General features: G+C 41.2%; 1 long non-coding RNA gene across 1 annotated transcript; it reads left to right on the top strand.

Moving 5' to 3' along the window:
- The first annotated feature begins 7484 nt into the window (after nucleotides 1-7484).
- Nucleotides 7485-15898, top strand: LOC149919653 (uncharacterized). The gene is made up of 4 exons (XR_016463664.1): nucleotides 7485-7697; nucleotides 11615-11784; nucleotides 12897-13010; nucleotides 14508-15898. It is a non-coding gene; the product is annotated as an uncharacterized LOC149919653 (long non-coding RNA).
- The last annotated feature ends 1964 nt before the right edge of the window (nucleotides 15899-17862 follow it).

Raw genomic sequence — 17862 nt, 5'->3', positions numbered from 1 at the left:
TCACACACAGAGCTCATAAAGCCCCCAGTAACATCAGCTGTAGCTCCCACACCCTGAGCTGATGTTTTCATGCCCTTGAGGGTCCGTGTCATGTAGCTCAGGAGAAACCCTCTAGCAGTGAGAGGGGATGGCAGTTTCTATTTAGCAGCTGTCTGTCCATTTTTCCAACAAGTAAGGAGTCTAAAAGAAATACCATGTCTTGGTTTTCTCCCAAGGCTGTGCTCAACACTTCTTACCCCCCCTTTTTTTTTGGCTGATTCTCTTGCTCTCCCTCCCTCCTCCTCCCCTTCTCTTCCATTCACTCTCACACACACCCCTTTTGCAAATGGTGTCAAGGAAATCTCTACCAGCTCATTAACATAGGCTTAAATGCCCTAATATTGCTGTGGTTGAAGCATCGTACTCGTTCTGCAATCCCTGTGTGAAAAGCATTTATGTTTCTACTGTTACCATGCCTAATCCAGAAGGGTTTAATTTTGTTTTGGTTTTGTGGTGTAAGTAATGTGAGCTTATTTTTTTTTACAGTAGAGTGAATTGGATGTTCATAACTCTGTTTATTATCATTATTACTTATGATATTTTATAGAGGTAATATTTTCACTAAATTAGACTAAATCATATTGGTAGGATATAGCACAGCAAGACAGGGCTCAGAAATGGGACATATTAGCATTGAAAAATGGACCAAGAGTGACCCACAAATATTAAAGTGTATCTGCCTGTTTAATTGGTGTCACAGTTTTTATGGGTTACCCTGCCCACAGGCATGTACAGGATCACAACAGTGGGTTTGTAGGATTATGCAGTACACAACAACACAAAGCTTTTTGTTTCTTGAATTTTTTTATTCCAAACTGTTACAAATTATTACCAGTAAGTACACAGTTGTCATTATTTGCTACAGGCACACATTATTATATCGAGGTATTATTGGTACGGCACTCAGCACAGTGCCCCAGGACTGGGGTTAATCAGCAAAGGAAAGGCTGCATGGAGGGTCTGGAGTCAGCCAGATGTCTGTGGCAAGAATCTGGTCTGACTGGGAGACCTTGTGCAGAGAAGTTTGCTTTGGGAAGATAGCAAGTTGCTTTTATCTCTTTGGTGTCCATATGTAAATGGGTGTTGGAAACCATTTCCTTGAACAGTTGTTGCTGCCTTCATCTTTCCAAGAAGGTCATTCTGTTATAGCGGTTTCTTTCTTTGTTCTGCTCCTATCAAGGATGCCTTGGGCTTCCAGCTAGGTAGATACCCTTCTCTGAGAATATGTTTCTGTTATGACCATGTTGCCTTTGTAGCTGTTCCATCTCTTAGGAGACTTGGTTTATGTATTCATGATAAAATTATGGAAGGAGAAATCTGTTCTGCAGTATTTTTTCTTTTGACCTGAGCTCTACTATTCTGGTGGTACTTCCAAAAAAGAAAGAGTTTCTATTAAAAACCTCCATGGTAGGCTGGGTTAGCCATTGTCTTCAGGAGTCCAGCCACCTGCCAGCAAGGCCAGTAAGAGACTCAATTTCCAACTGTCATTTGGAGCTCTGAAGTCATATCTAGCACACATATCTAGCACACATTTCTGCATTCCTTATGTTCTTTATGCATTATGTCTTTCTTTACTAAAAGTAATCTGAATTCTTGAAAATCATTTGCTGAAAAGGCCAGGCTTTGGTAGAGTGGGTTGCCTGAACCTTGCACTCCCAGATTTGTTTGGTAGCCAGTTTATCCAGGGCTGTTTCTCCCAGACAGCTCCATCTTCATAGGATCACAGAAAGGCTTGGATTGGAAGGGATCTTAACAATCACCTATTTCCACCCCCCTGCCATGAACAGAGTTGCAAACCACTAAATCATTTGCAGGAATAGAATAAATAGGGCTCCATCCAACCCAGAGCCCATCTTGTAGACTGTGGAACAATCTTTTCTCAAGGTTTTTGGAGTGGGATTATTAAAATGGCTATTTGATTGGGAATTTCTTTTAAAAATAACTTTGGAACGGACTCGCACAAAAGTTTTTGAGCAAGCCTCTGATGTGAACACAAAAGTATGGTTACAGAGAAGAAAAGCTCGTTTAGACTATTAGGTGATTATTTGTAAAACTGTTATTCTAAGCAACATGTAAGGTCTCTCTCTGTTGTTTGTCAGTGGCTTCGCATTCCTCCTTTACAATTTCTGACAAGTAATTTTTCCTTCTTTCTCATCTTTGGTAAGAAAAAAATGCAAGCAAGGGAGGATCACAGGCCTTTGGTAAGCAAAATTAGGTGTTGAGACAAAATGGACAACTAACAAAATTGCAGAACCAGCACAAACATATCTAGCATTTCTTCTAATGAGACAGAGACTGGTCAAATCACTGACTTTATGTGACTGTAAGTCTGTAATAGAGTTGCTGGCCTGGCATTAATATATTTAGCTAATTGCTGATTTAACATCTAGCAGACTATAGGGTGGATGTTGTACAATCATTGTGCTTAAACCAGCTGCAGAGCAAGAGTGAAGGGACTGGATATCTCTGGGTCAGCATGGGGAGCTGGCTCCACAGGAAGGCGGCTGCAGGATGCAGATGGAGTGACAGTTTGTCTGCAGGATGGATTCAGAGCTGACTCCCCAGGGATGGTAAGCAAGCTGACTGCATAGATTAGGAAATACTAAGGCTGCAGGTCGCTAAAACTGAGAGGATAAAAGGGAAAATCAAAGACCAAGAGGTGGGCTCAGTAAAGTAGGATTAGCACTGTAAGATCCTGCTGTCTAGAAATCAACAGCTACAAAGGCAAACGTGACTCACCTTGTGTCAGCCTGGCATGAAGAACAAGTATGGAGCTATGGTGTCATGAGCACAGACCCTAAGGACAAAGCCTTACTGAACTGAGAGGATTTGGGATTCTGGAAGAGCCTGACATGCTAACACTACCACTTTGCTAGCATTCATCTTATTTGTATTCTGCCAAGTTTATTATAGTTACCTACTCACTGGGTTTTAGGCAAAAATAACTGGCATAATTTTATGCCATAAATTCCTTACCTGTGTAGCACTTGAGTTTATTGGGCTGTTCCTCAGAGAAGAAGACTGCAAACAGTGTGGAGCTGGGGATGCAGGGATGTTGTGAGAGGTAAAAGAGAGGTACTGAGTGTGTGCATCACTTACAGAAAACCCAAAGGGGCATTTATTCTGTCTTTCATGGACCAGAAAGTTACTTCTACCTTACTGTGAAGAAGTAAAAGAGAAGACAGAAGAGTTTCTGTAGTCAATAGCTGGCAGTCGTGTTTGGAAATTACAGTAAGACAAAGAAAAAAGGGATTGCTGTGCATTAACATGGAGGGAATGAGATTATCTTTAAAAGGTGATTCAGAAAGTAGCAATCCCAAATGACCTGGGTGAGAAAAGGCAGAAACCACACAAGAGGAAAAAATGAAGTATTTTTGTAGCTGCATGTCCAGGGAAATTACAGTGTAATATTAAACCGAGTTCTGGATATCACAATTAAGTCCACTAGATGACAGTGTGGAGGTTGCATTCAGTGTTACTGAAAGATCCATTCTGTTCATCACAGCCCTATTTGCTGTTATCTTACTTCTTTGCATCGTGCTCGTGCTCGTGCCTAGGGAGTTCATGTGTGTTCATGGAGGGACGGAAGTCTTGGTTGGTGTTAACAATAAACATAACATTGGTGTGAAAGAAGTGACTTCAGCGCTGGTGGATTTTTTCCCTAAGCACAGAGATCTGGTGGGTAGGATTAAACTGGGGCTTGATGAAGGAATGTGAGCTAAAGGACAGAGGGACAGCCACTGTGCTGTGCTTCTCAGTCGTGCTGCTCCCTGCACACTGTGTGCTCTTTCCCTCCAAGCACTCCTGCTGCCTGCAGTGCCTGGCCCCACAGTCCCCCAGGAGCCCCCTGGCTCAAAAAGCTGGAAGGAAGGGACCAGAAAGCAGCAGAGTGACAAGGACTAGGTGTACCTACAGTTCTGACTTCAGCAGTTTTTGGTTTTATGTGAGGTAGTGGGCAAAGCAAGGTAAGAGCACACAGCACCACAGCAGGTTTCCTTCCATAGCACTGGTTTCTCCACAGAACCTCTTTCCATCTAAGACAAGGTATGACCCAGCATACAGATGTTATCACTGTAACTGTAGAATGAAGAATCACTTAAAGTAATGACTGTTTAATACTCATCTGGGCTTTACCATACCAATTAAAAAACCCCCCAAAACAAAAAACCGCACATACAAAAAAACATATTAGAACAAAGAGTGTATATGAAGCACAATCAGCATAGAGGAAGTTGAAGTAAATAAAGATGTACAAGTGTAATGTCATTTTTTTAATTATTAAAACATCTATGAAAATATACCATCAGTATTCAGGCAAGATATTTGTTGGTTGGTATGATTAACTTTGTTTTAAGGTGATAGAACAGATCCTTATTGCTTCGCCCTCTTCAATAGCCTTCATTTTGCAGGACACCACACATCTTCATCCCAAGGCTGCCCAGTCCCACAGGTGGCTCTCTATCCATATCCTCTAACACGAATGGCCTTTAGTCGTGCTGCTGCAGTCTCTTTCTCCAGTAGATGACTGTGATGTCCTCCTGTGCCTCCCTGGGGCAATAGTGCTGCTGGGGAGTGCCATTTTGTTGCTTGGGTAGGGCTCAGACAGTCATCCCCTTTCCATTCCATCTCTTCCCTACTGAAAATGTCTTGGCTTGAGATACATTAAATATTGATCTGTTTTGTCATTTCTTGTGATGCAGTTTACTATGCACTGGAATACCAGAATCCCTCAGTTCTGACTTAGCTTGATATATATGGCTTTGAAACTGGCATTTGGTAGTTGTCCTGGTGATCTTATAACACAGAGTTTTAGAATTTTCCACTTGTTTGCTAGAGAAACTTGACCTTATGTGGGATAATGTGAAATTTCACAGATAAGAACAAAAAGATTTTCTTCTGCTCTACTTTTTCTTTCAGTTTAGGGGAAGATCTGTCAGTCCAATTTTCTTCACTATCCTTTCTATGACAAGAAAGGGGAAAAGAAATACGGCGAGAGATCTTGCTTAACAACTGCCGATCCACGAGTCTTCCTTGGTTTTTGGATCAGGCAGCTGTATGCAGGATCAAGGTGGAGCTTCTTTTTATTCTAAGTTAACTGCATAGAACAGTTTCATGAACAATTATTTCAGTCTCTTTATCATTAAAGGCTGCTTTGAACGTAAAACTATTAGGATGTCCTTTATTAGATAGGCCCACTGCAGCTCTCTTTCTAATGAAATTTTTGCTTTATGACTTGCCCATGGAGTTGGGGCTCTTTCTTTAAATCATGAGATCGATTCGCTGTTTGAAGTCAGTTTATCGGACCGTATCTTCATGAAATTGCCTGCCAGCAGAGAAGCCTGCGCTATGAAAAATTAGGATTGAAAACAAAGTAACCTTGTAATTCTTCAGACTCACGGATATTTAGGATTTTCTTCTGCAGCCCTTAAATTGACGGAGTGGGGTGGTGCAGCCCCTGGGCCACTTTGCAATCTCAAGATAAGCTGCAATTTGTGCTTTGATCTTTGCAGGGAGGGCAGTGAGGTGGGGCAGCCATGCCCAGTCTGGGAGTGGAATTCCTTCTCCTTGATCAGTGGCCTGGTCTGAGAAGTAAGGCGATGGTACAGATTGGAGAGCACTGGAACTGCACCAATGGGAGTGTTCCAAGATTACCTCAACTAATGATCACCTCGCTAAGTGATTGCTTCACTCAGCTGTGGCCAGAATGGGACGTGTTCTGACTAAAGTCAATTATCTTGAAGTCCTTGGGAAGGGAGAGGTACAAAGGCTACAGCTCAGTGAGCTGTCAGTGGTCTCAGGATCAGAAGCCAATTGCAGGCATGAAAATGTCAAATGTGAGTTATACACCTGGGCTTCAGTTTGAAGGGTGTTAAGAGGAATGGAAGGGAGGAACACTATGTGGGGAATGAGTACTAGGGGGGAAGATTTTCAAAGGCAAGAGCTGAGTGCTTCACCCTTTTGATGAGGATCAGCAGTGTGATTTGGGGAATGACCCATCCTTATCTGCCAGGCTAGCATGGCGTGTGCACACCTTGCACCTTGGTGCAGAGACACCTAGGAGAATGGTGGTCTGGGCATACGTATAGAAACAATACATGCACAATACACTTCTCTGTGGAGAAGCAAGCCAGGACCCATCTTTGGCTCCCAACAGTCGTCTACATGTGCTACCAGGAGTACGTCTGTACCATGCTCAGTTGTGTTTACTGAAGTAAACCTCTTCCTAAAATACGTCTGCCAAAAGCAAGCAATGCTCTGGGCTGACACTGGCTCCTCCTGAAAGGGGAAATGAGTGAAGGGGCTGATCTACGACCAGCCTGGGATTGCCACAGCCTTCTTGAGAGATTCATCATATTGCAAGCTCCCTCCTCTTATTTTCCCAGTGAAGTGCCTGTAAATACCAACAATTATATTTATTCTGTAAGTGGATTGTTCAGGGAATATGATAGGCCCAAAGTATGGCACTGTGAAGCAAGCCATTGTTACCAGTTTGTAGTGGTGTGGGGAGTAATCAAGTCCGTCTTATAAAGTTATAGCATAAAATGCTTTCTGTGTGTACAATTAGAATAAATTTAATAGGATTTTATAATTGAAATAATAATAAAAAGTAATCTTAGGGGATGAAGTTATGATAGACACTTTTTAGGAAAATGATTTATCTTACTCTAACTCGCTTGATCTTACCCCCAGTGAAGCAGGCACCATGCGAAGCCAGGAAAACCTCAGGGCCTTACACATTTGAACTGTCATAGCTTGCTTTACTTTTGCAAGCAAATACAATGCAGCAAACCTTAATTTATAGCTCTGCAATAGTGTGCATGAAATATATGGAAATGTCAAGGGTGTCCTGCCCTCTCTGCCCCACTCAGGACAGCAGTACTCACACAGAAGATGGGCAAGGGGTGCTTAAATGTGATAAAGACTTGACTTGTCAACAGTCTAACAACAAAAGCAGGAAGCAACACTAAGCAAGAAGTGTGTTTTGGGATACACCCATCTCTTGTCACTGTGTATTTTGACAAGCAGCACCCCAGCCTTGTGTTGGATAGTGGGTGCATGAGTTGTGCTGTTGGGCTGTATGAGGGTAGTTTGGGATATCTGCAGTCCTGCAGTAAAGGGTGAAGTCCTACCTGCCTGTGGATTTGGCAGTTTAGAGTCTCATCAGATACAGAGTCATGTGGATAAGTTTTTCTTCTTATTTTTCAGTGCATTGGTGAGGTTGTACCTTGGAGCTGAATTCTTCAGAGCCTGGCACCTGGGCAGATGCAGGAGCATTTCTCCTGGTGAGCGTGTGGCTGGAGCCAGGTTTGTATCTCATATGCAGGGTGGTGGGCTTGTGTGACTTGGCACACAAGGTCGTACACAGGAAAATAACAAGTAAATGTATGATAAGGATCACATATCTGTCTCCAACTAGGGGAAACCGAAGGAACTAATAGCAGACACCTGGTTCAACAGCTGAGGACCAATTGAGCATGTGCCTAATAAACAAACTATGAGTCAATCATTGTACCTTATAAATAGTAAGCAGCCCAAGAAGCCCTTTGAGCTCTCCTGCATGGCAGTGGCTGCATAACAGGATCTCCCCTTGCGTAGGGATGCCTCTTGAGTTTAAGCCTGAGCAGAGATCCTGTACATCTTGCCAACACAGACCCTCAGTAAGTAAACAACTAATAGTTTGTTTTAGACTATGTTAACTTCACTAACATCACACCTTAGATTGATTACGTGCATTTAATCCCTTAGACATAAGTCCAAGTGTGGGACTAGGTGGATCTGGCTGCACCTAGGCTCCTCGGTTCCATGGTAAAAGAATTTAGAAAGCAAGGGGGTCCACTCTGAATACTGTGACTCAGAGGGAGGGTCTCCTACATGTGTGTGTTTACTCTTCCATCTAAGCAGTAAACAATCAAGTGTAGCCAACCATCTCAAATCTTGTTAAGTTGCTGCCTTATTTACATTTAAGCTTTGTTAAATCATGATATTGTATCCATATTACCTCCATAAACATATTCTAGCTTCCCCCTTAGGAGTGCAGTGTAGTGTAGTTGTTTCAAGCCATGACAGCTTATGAGGTCTGCCCTGACAGGGGGTCTCATCAGCACGGTTTGTCTGAGTCCTGGTTTCATACGCAGCTCTGTTGCTTGAAAGTAGGAGAATCTGACACATTAAGGAAATTCTACACTGTAAAACCTGTTGGTACTTGCTGTTCAAGAACTGTCACACTAAGTACTTCCTGAACATGCTGGGTACTCTGACATTGCAAGGAATGTTTTGTTGTAGTGCTTCACAATGAGAAATTTTGGATTACTTGAAAAAATACTGAGCTTGACTTCAGCTTAAGTATATTCTTCCATGAATTTCACCAGTTCCATGCACAGTCACCAAGACTTTTTAACTACACAATGCCATCAAAAGAAGTTTTCATTTAGCAGCATATCATAGAGTTAAATAAGTATTCAGAAAATCTTGTTTTCCTGTATAAACATCTCAGTTTAAATAGTCTTCTCTGAAGAAAAATAATTAATGTTAATTATGCATCAGGTCTTCATACAATTTTTAGTCCTCTTTTGTTTTCTTTTAATTTATCTGTAAATATATTGAAGTTTGTTTAATAATACTGTATATTCCTTGATGCTGAACCAAGGTGAGGACCACTCTATTGTTGTTTATGAAAATAACTTTGTGAGCTACAGTAGAAATGACAGTGATGCAAACTGCAGTGAGAAAAGCAGCACTGTAACACGGGAGTCCCATAGAAGAATCATCTACCATAGAAGAGACCGTCAAGGTCACCAAGTCCAATTATCAATATGAAATACAAAGCCCCATCACAAAACTATGTCCTGTAAATGTTCTAGTGAAAAGACGACTTATAGCTGCCTGTGATCTCAGAGAGGGCTGAAGGAATTTTTTTCATTAGTGGTTCCTCTGAGACAAATTACAGGCAGAAATGGTGATGCTCATCTAATCCAACTCACATGGCAGGCTTCAAGAGAGTTGGGGGTAATTTACAGCTAGATCTGAATGGATAAGTGATCAAGAAAACATGATAAAAAGCAGCATTAGTTTTGGCCTAAATTGGAATGCAAGTAGGAAATATTTTCTCCCCGAGATTTTGATCTAGAAACATTAAAAATTTGCAACAATACAAACCAGTCTAACATTCTTGAAACTGAATAGTTTGCAGTAGTGGGTGTAGTAACACAGACTGGTGCAACATGGCTTAAAATCAATTTGTTGTGACTGATAACAGATCTTGGCTCTATAACAAATGAAAATAATTTCACCATTTAATAACCACGTGAAAAACTTCAAGATTAAGTCATTTTAAAAAAAGAGGTCTTAATTTAAAAAATACACCTTTTCCAATATTTTGAATTACATCTTGGATGTTTTCTGGTCAGACATATTTTTCAGAGTGCTATGAGAGTCCCGTCATCCATATAAATGCTGAAACAGTGTGCTTCCAGTCCAACTTTTATTTCCCCATAACTCTGGTCAACTGATGACCACTGCTGATAGTCCTGATGGATGTAACAGGTCTTGATGACTGCATCCAGTTCAAACTAGATTTGAAGGAAACATGACAACACAATAGCCAGTTGTGATGGGCAATGTCCAGCTCAAACCAAATTTGGAAGAATGTCCAGTTCATGCCAAATCTGGAAGAGTAAGATATGATTGAATCAATCAACTTTCCCCATAAATAGTGAGCAGCCCAAGAGCCCATTGAGCTTTCTTATATGACAGGAGGCTTCACAACAGGATCTCCCCTCAAGTAGGGACAACTCTCAAGGTTATACCTGCTGCAGGGATTCCCTATACTTGGCATCAAGAGATTCCTTGTCAGGACAGATGCTCATGGAGTGGTCAGGCACTGGAATGGCCTGCCCAGGGAGGTGGTGGAGTCACCATTCCTGGCAGTGTTCAGGAAGTGTCTGGATGAGGAGCTACGAAATATAGTTTAGAGGCTTGTGGAAGCAATGCAGTGGGAGGATGGTTGGACTAGATGATCTTGCAGGTCGTTTCCAACCTTGTGATTCTCTGATTCTATGATTCTTGGTAAGTGACTAATAGCTTGCTAATATTTCTAAGCTTTGAATCACAGAATGGCTTAGGTTGGAGGGAACCTTAAAGATCATCTACTTCTAATGCTCCTGCTATGGGCAGGGTTGCCAACCACTAGATCAAGCTGCCCAGAATCCCATCCAACCTGGTTTTGAATGATTGGTAAGATTATTTCTGTAATTGTGCACATACAATTCTTTAGACATAAAAAGTTGTCTGAGTCTGGAACTAGAAGTGGATTCAACCACACCGAGGCTCCTTACCACTGTGGTTAAAAAGAATTTAGAAAGCAGGATAGTTCCCTCTGAACTTATAACTCTACAGGAGAGTCTCCTCAGCCCTAAGACACAAACTGTTGACCAAATCTAGGAATAGGTTTGGATGATCAAAGGGCTGGAGCACCTCCCTACAAGGACAAGTTGAGAGCTGGGGCTCTTTGGACTAGAGAAGGAAAGGATCTGGGGGAACCTTATAGCAGCCTTCCAGTACTTGAAAGGAGCCTACAGGAAAGCTGGGAAGGGACTTTTTATAAGGGCATGTAGCAACAGGACAAGGGGAAATGGCTTTAAACTGGAAGAGAGTAAGTTTAGACTAGATATTAGGAGGATATTCTTTACTGTGATGGTGGTGAGACACTGGAACTGCTTCTCTCTTAGAATTTTATAATTCATTCATATCTGCAACATCTGTTGTCTTTGATATTATTTAGGTTTCATCACAAAGGAGGAAACACATGGCCATGGCTGCTCTAAATTGTAATTAAACATTGTCCTCCAGTTGACCCAGTTAGCAGGAACTTCATGTGAACTGAAAAAAAATCAAACTGTTTCAAGTCATGCATCTGAATTCAGAAACTTTCATGTTAACTGTACTATTCTAATGGACCAAAGATATCAGAAATGTGTTATTTGCAAAGCTGATTGACTGTGCTTGATGAAAAAGATATGCCAGCAAAACCATAAATGGATATAGTGAATTACTTTAACTAGAACGTTAGGGTTTTCTGTTGTTAAGACTTCCTGAAGAGTAAATTAAAAAGAGTTGGTTCAACTAATCAGTATAATTAATTCTATTTGTAGAACCTATTAAATTATCTAAGATTACAACAAGCATTGCATGATCTGGCAGGGGACAAAAGTTCATAAGGAAAGTCATCCGGTAAAAGAAGATAGAGAATTTAAGGAAATTCTTTGATGAGAGAGTAAGAAGTCAGAACCTAGAATCAGGTAGAATAAAACTGAAGAAAGGTGAGAAAGGCTGGGTAAAATGCTGAAAAAAGCTGAAGAAAGGAAGTTAGAGCAGGTCTTGATGTTTTTTCTTAATTCTGTTGATCAATCTGATTTTTAAGAGTTATGCTTGTGTTTACAGATTCCTCCAAAGACCCAGTGAATAGCTTGTCCTATCATCTACTGATAAACAGACAAACCAGACATAGCCTGGGGTCTTCTCCAGCTATGCAGAAGGTGCAGTTGATTGTATGGATTATCCAGTACTTGTTTTCTAGGTTGGACAGCTGACCTGCATTGGACATCATGTTGGATGTGAGAGACACAAGGCCAAAGAAGAGACAGTGCCATTTGCACATGATACGAGAAAATCAAAATTCGGGCTCAGCATGTAGCTTCTGCACATCACCTGGGGCTTCATCAGTTGAATTAAAGTTTATTCATTTGGGTATGAAAATATAACAGTAGGTGATAATTGGAAGAGGAGACTGCAGATGGCAAAGAACTATTAAAATCTGCAAATCGTGCTCTGTGAGCCTTCTCTGAGTTTAAATATTTTACTGTAACTTAATTATGGTCTTGCCATCAAAGTGAAAGATGGGAGTATTTATGGAAGGGAAGCAAAGTGATGTAATCTAAAAATAAAGTAGTTTAGGCTGAATAAGAGAAAAAAAATGGGGACAAAATCTTCCAGAATCTAGTTCTAGCTTCCTTATCTTGATGATCATTTGACTGAGTTTGTTCTCCACTGCTGCAAAATATTATAAGATCAAAAAGGCTGACCTATATGGAAATTTCTGTTGGAAAATGAGATGTGATCACCCTGCTTTTCTGATGCCAGTAAAGTTTAATAATAATCCAATCAAACATAGAGAAGTAGAGTTGGAAAAAACAAAACAAAACAACCAAACCTCTTTGAGATCTTCTCCCTTTCCCAGCCTGTCTTTCAAATATGACAACACCTGTTCTATTCAGGCAGTGTTCTTTGCAGGCCATGAGGCTATTGGTCTATGAGGGCAGGAGAATCCTTAGGGAAGAGGCTACTGGAATCTATTAGGATTCTCTCTAGAAGACTATAAATAGCCCCACTCCCATGGAAATACACTGAAACAAACTGAAATGAAATATCTACCACCTTCTTCTAGGTTTGAGACTCTGAAAGAATTTAAAGAAACGCAGACACTGAATGGAAGCCAATCTTTCCTCTGTAACTGGGTTAATAGACCTTCACACATAGTAATTTGATTTAAGTTTCAGTAATATACGGAACAAAAGTGATAAACAATGGCTGTCTTTGAAGAACAACTGTCAGCAGTTGCAAGGCTCAGTGGGGTTATAAATAACCTCAGGTGTATATCTGCATAATTAAAAATTATTTTTAGATGAAAATAATAAATCCTAGGTGTCTCATGAAGACAAATGAATATTAAAGTATTTCCTAGGCATCCATTATTTGAAACATATTTTCTCTAAATCTGCTGTGGAGGCACTGAGGTACGACAGTATATTATTTTTGCTAAGGAAATAGATTTGTCTTCTAATAATACTAATTTCTTACAGTATCTATTTGTCAAGATGGTCCTCGTAATTACCATTCGTTATCACAATGGAAAACAGATCTCTCAATTGGTTTCCTAATATATCTTCAGCATTAGCTGGGACATGAGCTGGAAGGTAAGTTACATTTGAATATATAATTTAATACTTTGGTTTTAAGTCTCTTAAATTCCTTGGCATTGGGCTTGCCTGGCAAGGTTTTGGTAGCAGGGGCCTGCAGAGTGGTCAGGTGCCCCGTGTCAGATCAGAGCCAGCTCCAGCTGCTCCAGAAGGCACCTATTGCTGCCAGAGCTGAGATGTGAGCACTGCTGGGTGTGCTCTGTGATGGCAGCCCATGGAGAGGAGACCACAGTGGGGCAGAAGAGCTGGGGGAGCTGCTGCCTGTGGAGTCCTGTGCTGGAGAAGAGCCTGAAGGATGGGCCCTGTGGTATGGAAACATGTTAGAGATGTGCTGGGAGAGATGCAGCCTGTGGGCAGCCCATGCGTAGTCAGTTTGGGAAGGACAGAATCCTGTGAGGGGGATCCCACATTGGAGCAGGTGCAGAGAGTGACCATGAAGGAACAGCAGACATGAGTTATGGACTGACCACAGCCCCCATTGCCTGCTGCCCTGTGTGCTTGGGGCGGGGGGATGTTGAAGAAAGTGAGGCTTGGTGGTTTTAGTTTGTTTTCAGTTCTCATTGCTCTAGTCTGCTAGTAATAGGCAATGAACTACATTAATCTCCCTATATGAAATCTGTTTTGCTTATGATGGTGTATAATCAATGAAAATTATATAAAGGAATATTATATAATCAAATAACATTAAGATGTTATAATAATGAAATAAGCAAGAGAGTCTCATCCTCAGTCAACTCTTTTCCAAGCTGAGGAAGCCAACCAAACAAAATACAAATACCTCTTTTTCCAATTTTTTTTTGCCTCCCAAACTGTTGGGCAAACCTTTTCCTCCAGTTGAAAGGCAAAGCCAGAGGCTTCAGGTAGGCATCGTGACAGTGGAATCTCCATCAGTGAAATCTTCAAGTGCAGGGCATCTGTAAGGAATGGCAGAACAGCTCCTGTCTTGGGGAGAAGGTGTCTGTCTGAGACCTTCTTTAGTGCTATGACCATAGAATAACCTTAGGCTTAGGATCAATACATTCACAATGACTCCTTGCTGATTTTGGCACTTTTCATTTTACTAAGTGAAAAATAGTTGTTCTCACTGGCATATAATTCTCTTATAGGTGCTTTTTTATGATGTGAATCTATCACATATATGTTTTATCAGTGTTCTGCCAGCATATAGCAGCCGAACACATAATAATGTGATGACAGCATTGTTTACATTAGATTTATATACAGAAATGCTGCAAAATTTCACTTTATTAACAGGTTTGCAGGAGACAGACTTCTCGTCTTTTACTTGGTGTGGTATAAATATGAAAATAAGTTATCTGAAGAAATGTAGCTTAACTAGGACAACTCGGTGTTGCTGCTGGGATGGCAGCAAGAGAGGCCTGAGGAAAACAGAGTGCAAAGGGGAGCAGAGAGGACAAAAAAAGAGTGTCATAGAGGGATTTAGGAAACAACAAAGTAGCTCAAAAACCAAACAAGCAGCTTTTTGTCTTTCAGGGAACTAAATGAAGTTGCTGGGAAACAGCTGACATGTAAACCCACAAGGAAGAACAGAACACAGGAGAGTAAAACACCGGTACCTACAGCAGATAATTAATTCAGTAGGTGTGAGCTGTCCTCGCTGCTTCCACCTGTTAAGAAATGCCTGCAAATGATGTCGTGGGAAGTGCAGAAACATCTGGAATTTATCATAGTAACATCCTCAGAAACTCACCTTCTCCATCTGAAAGTATAAGCACTCTCAACAGGTATTTTACATTTCCAGTGTCCCTGCATATCAGTACAGAGCTGTTTTAGTGAGTTGGATGATGAGATGTCATGTGGTTTGTGAATCAGTATTCATTCATGCATATCAGCAGGTATCCAAAATTCAGTGCAAAATATTGCTTAGAGAAATACTGCTTTATTTAAGATATGATTCCTAACTCAAAAAACATTCAAAAAACTATTAACACATTCAGTGAAAGCATCAGTTCTGTGTGAGAAAACAAAACAAGTGACTGCAGAGATGTTATCTTCAAAGGCTTTTTTAAAGTTCGTGCTGTCCTTCCATTCTTCACACGCCCATGGCTGGTTTAGTTGCATACAGGTTAGCTGCAGTCAGAAGAGGCAGTTTAGCCACACTAAATTAATACTGAATTGCAGCCATCAGGTTTGGGTGTGATGGCACTGGGGAAGCGGCGTGTGCCTGCAGGGTCCCAGCTCTTGTCCTTGCAGCACCCCAGCAGTTTGTGGGACCATGCACCAAGTGCTGTCAGGGAAATGACTCACCACCAAGTTTTGTCCACATGAAATGTTTTTTTGCTTTTCTCTTCAAGTGAATCACTGGTTAAAAAGAAAGTGAGTCCTAGAGCAGGCAATGTGACCTCTTCCTACATTTATTACTCTCAATCATTACAACTACAGCTGATTAATAGAGATAGTTTAAAAGGAACTTTGCTTAATGGTGAGGTTTCTTTTCCCTTTAGGCTCCCAACAGCTTTCCTGTATATAGCCTCATTTTTCAACACCAAGTTTCATCTGCCAGACTGCCTGTAATAATACCTCTCACTTCATTTTTAATGCTTAGTCACCTAAGTAAGTTTCCTCTTACTTCCTTGATATTTTTATTCAGTCCTCTCCATTGAGACAGTAGAATCTGGAGTTCTTGAAGCCCCAGACTGAAGTGAAAGCTGCACGTTGGGAAGGGCTACTGAGCTGTAATACTAAACAGCTTACTTCCTTACTTCTGTTGCCTGTGAGAGTGGAAGCAGCAGTACACTTTTAGCCACATTTCCTGAGCCGGGAAGGGAGGATCCACTTCATTCTTTGATCTCATCCCAAGACTTTGCTGACAAGGATCAGAGTGGCAGGTTGCCATTCCTGAAGGCTGCACTGGGTGAGTTAATCCTTACCACTCTCTGTGATGTGCTGATGATCACTTTCTCAACCAGGCAGTGAGGTCTTAAATTATTCCCTTGTATATGGGTTCTGGGCAGCAGCACTCAGTCTGATCCCACCTCAATTCCAAGCAGTGTTGCACATCTTCAGAGCTATACCCTCCCTGAGACTCTCTTCCTCTCTAATGGTGGAGGGTTTATAGCCAGATGTTGATAGAAGTCACCAGCCAAATCTGTCCACAATGATATCATCTTCCCAGCAGCTTGAGGTATTGCTCTCCCATCCACTTGTTGATCTGTGGTCTGTCCCAAGGCTCATGATACTCCGTTGTCTTCATTATTCTGCAGGCTTATTATGTTCAATCATTCAACCTTTGATCAAGGCAAAGCCATGATGTTCCTTTAATATCATTATGTATAAACAAATCCACGAGTAAATGTGTGTGAGTAGTTGTTTAAATCTTGTTATTTATTTACCCAGCACTGAGTCTCAACAGCTTGTTGTGAAAGACAATGAAAAAACTGTCTTGCTTGCCCTTTTCTCTGGACAGCTGTGAAACATAAGCATTGGTGTGCATCTGTTTCAACTTTCCATGGACTAGAGTCAAAGGACAACAACTAATGCTTATATGAGGTCAGCCAAGAGATATGCCTCCCCTGGCCATTCCTGTAAGGAATTTCTTGTTCACAATAAGTCTCTCATCCTGCTTATTCATTTTCAAATGTGTTTCTACTCTGACAGATCCCTTGGAGAGAGAATCCCTGACAAGTTTGCAAATCAACCTCCCCTTCTGCAACTAACATCAGTAAATTGCCATATCTCCTAAAATGTAGTAGCTGCCATTTTCTCAAAATATTAAGTGGAGGGAATTCTCTTAAAAACAACTGAGGAGGAGAGGAGGGTTTATTTCATCTTCTCCTTTCACTTGGATGCCTACATTATATTCCCCATAGTAATCTATTTTCTCATTGAGGGATGTTTCTTATGGCTTTGAGTGATTGGTGCCAGGTGGAAGTCAGGCAGAAGCAGGAGAATGATTGGTTGCCCATACTTATTTTCCCATGGTTGAACAGATTGTTCCTAAATATCGTGTATCTTTCAGGTAAGTTTGTAGGCTCTCTCTGCAGAGATTGTTGCATTCATTTCATATACATAGATGAGAAGGTAATAATTTTCAGATAGCCTGCAAAAAGATTCATGAACTTTTTCATCTTAAAAGAAGTGATAAACAGTAATCATTAGGCATCAAAGAGAAATGCTATCAAGATATACTGCCTCTTTGCTCATCAAAGCAGACAGAGAAGACAGATGTGATCTGAGACGCCATCAGTGATAGGACTCAGTCTGCAGGACAGCATGATCTGGCTCCACAAATACAAAATAATCTTTGTATGAGCTTCAGTTGGTTTGTCAGAAAATGCTATCATTCATCTGTATTCAAGGTAGGACACTGGGAAGCAGTTGTTGTCCTATATAGCTGAGTCGTTCCTGCTTTTGACAAGCCTATTTTGGGACTTATCAAGAGCTGAGTGGAAATATATCTCCCCTTCTTGTTATGTTCCCTTCCATGAGCAGAATTACTCTCTCTTATGTCTTTTTCTATACAACCCACATTTACATTTGCCTTTCACTGGATGTCTCTGAAGCTTTTCCATATAGTATCTCCGGGAGATCGTGGGCAAAGCTTTAGCAGATGGGTAGCTTGCATCAAAGGAATCACCATCTGTTATTTCTCTTCCCAATTTTGTGCAATGCTGGCAAAAGTTTGATTGTTTCTCCTAGTCCCTCTTGGTCCTTTGCTGCCCAGCTGGGCAAGTATCAGCATCCCTCCAATCTTTTCCCCTCTTTATACCTAGGACTCCCGTAAGGAACTGTGGCATTCAACACCAAAAGGTGTTTGGCTATACTGCGCTATGCTCCACATGCCTAGTTCCATCTGCTGTGCTTTCAGAAAACTCTAATCATCCGGGAA

The sequence above is a fragment of the Phasianus colchicus genome, chromosome 1 (assembly GCF_987193195.1).
Source record: "Phasianus colchicus chromosome 1, bPhaCol1.hap1.1, whole genome shotgun sequence".
Lineage (NCBI taxonomy): Eukaryota > Metazoa > Chordata > Aves > Galliformes > Phasianidae > Phasianus > Phasianus colchicus.
Note: the sequence above shows the minus strand (reverse complement) of the source record. Positions and strands in the feature narration are given on the sequence as shown.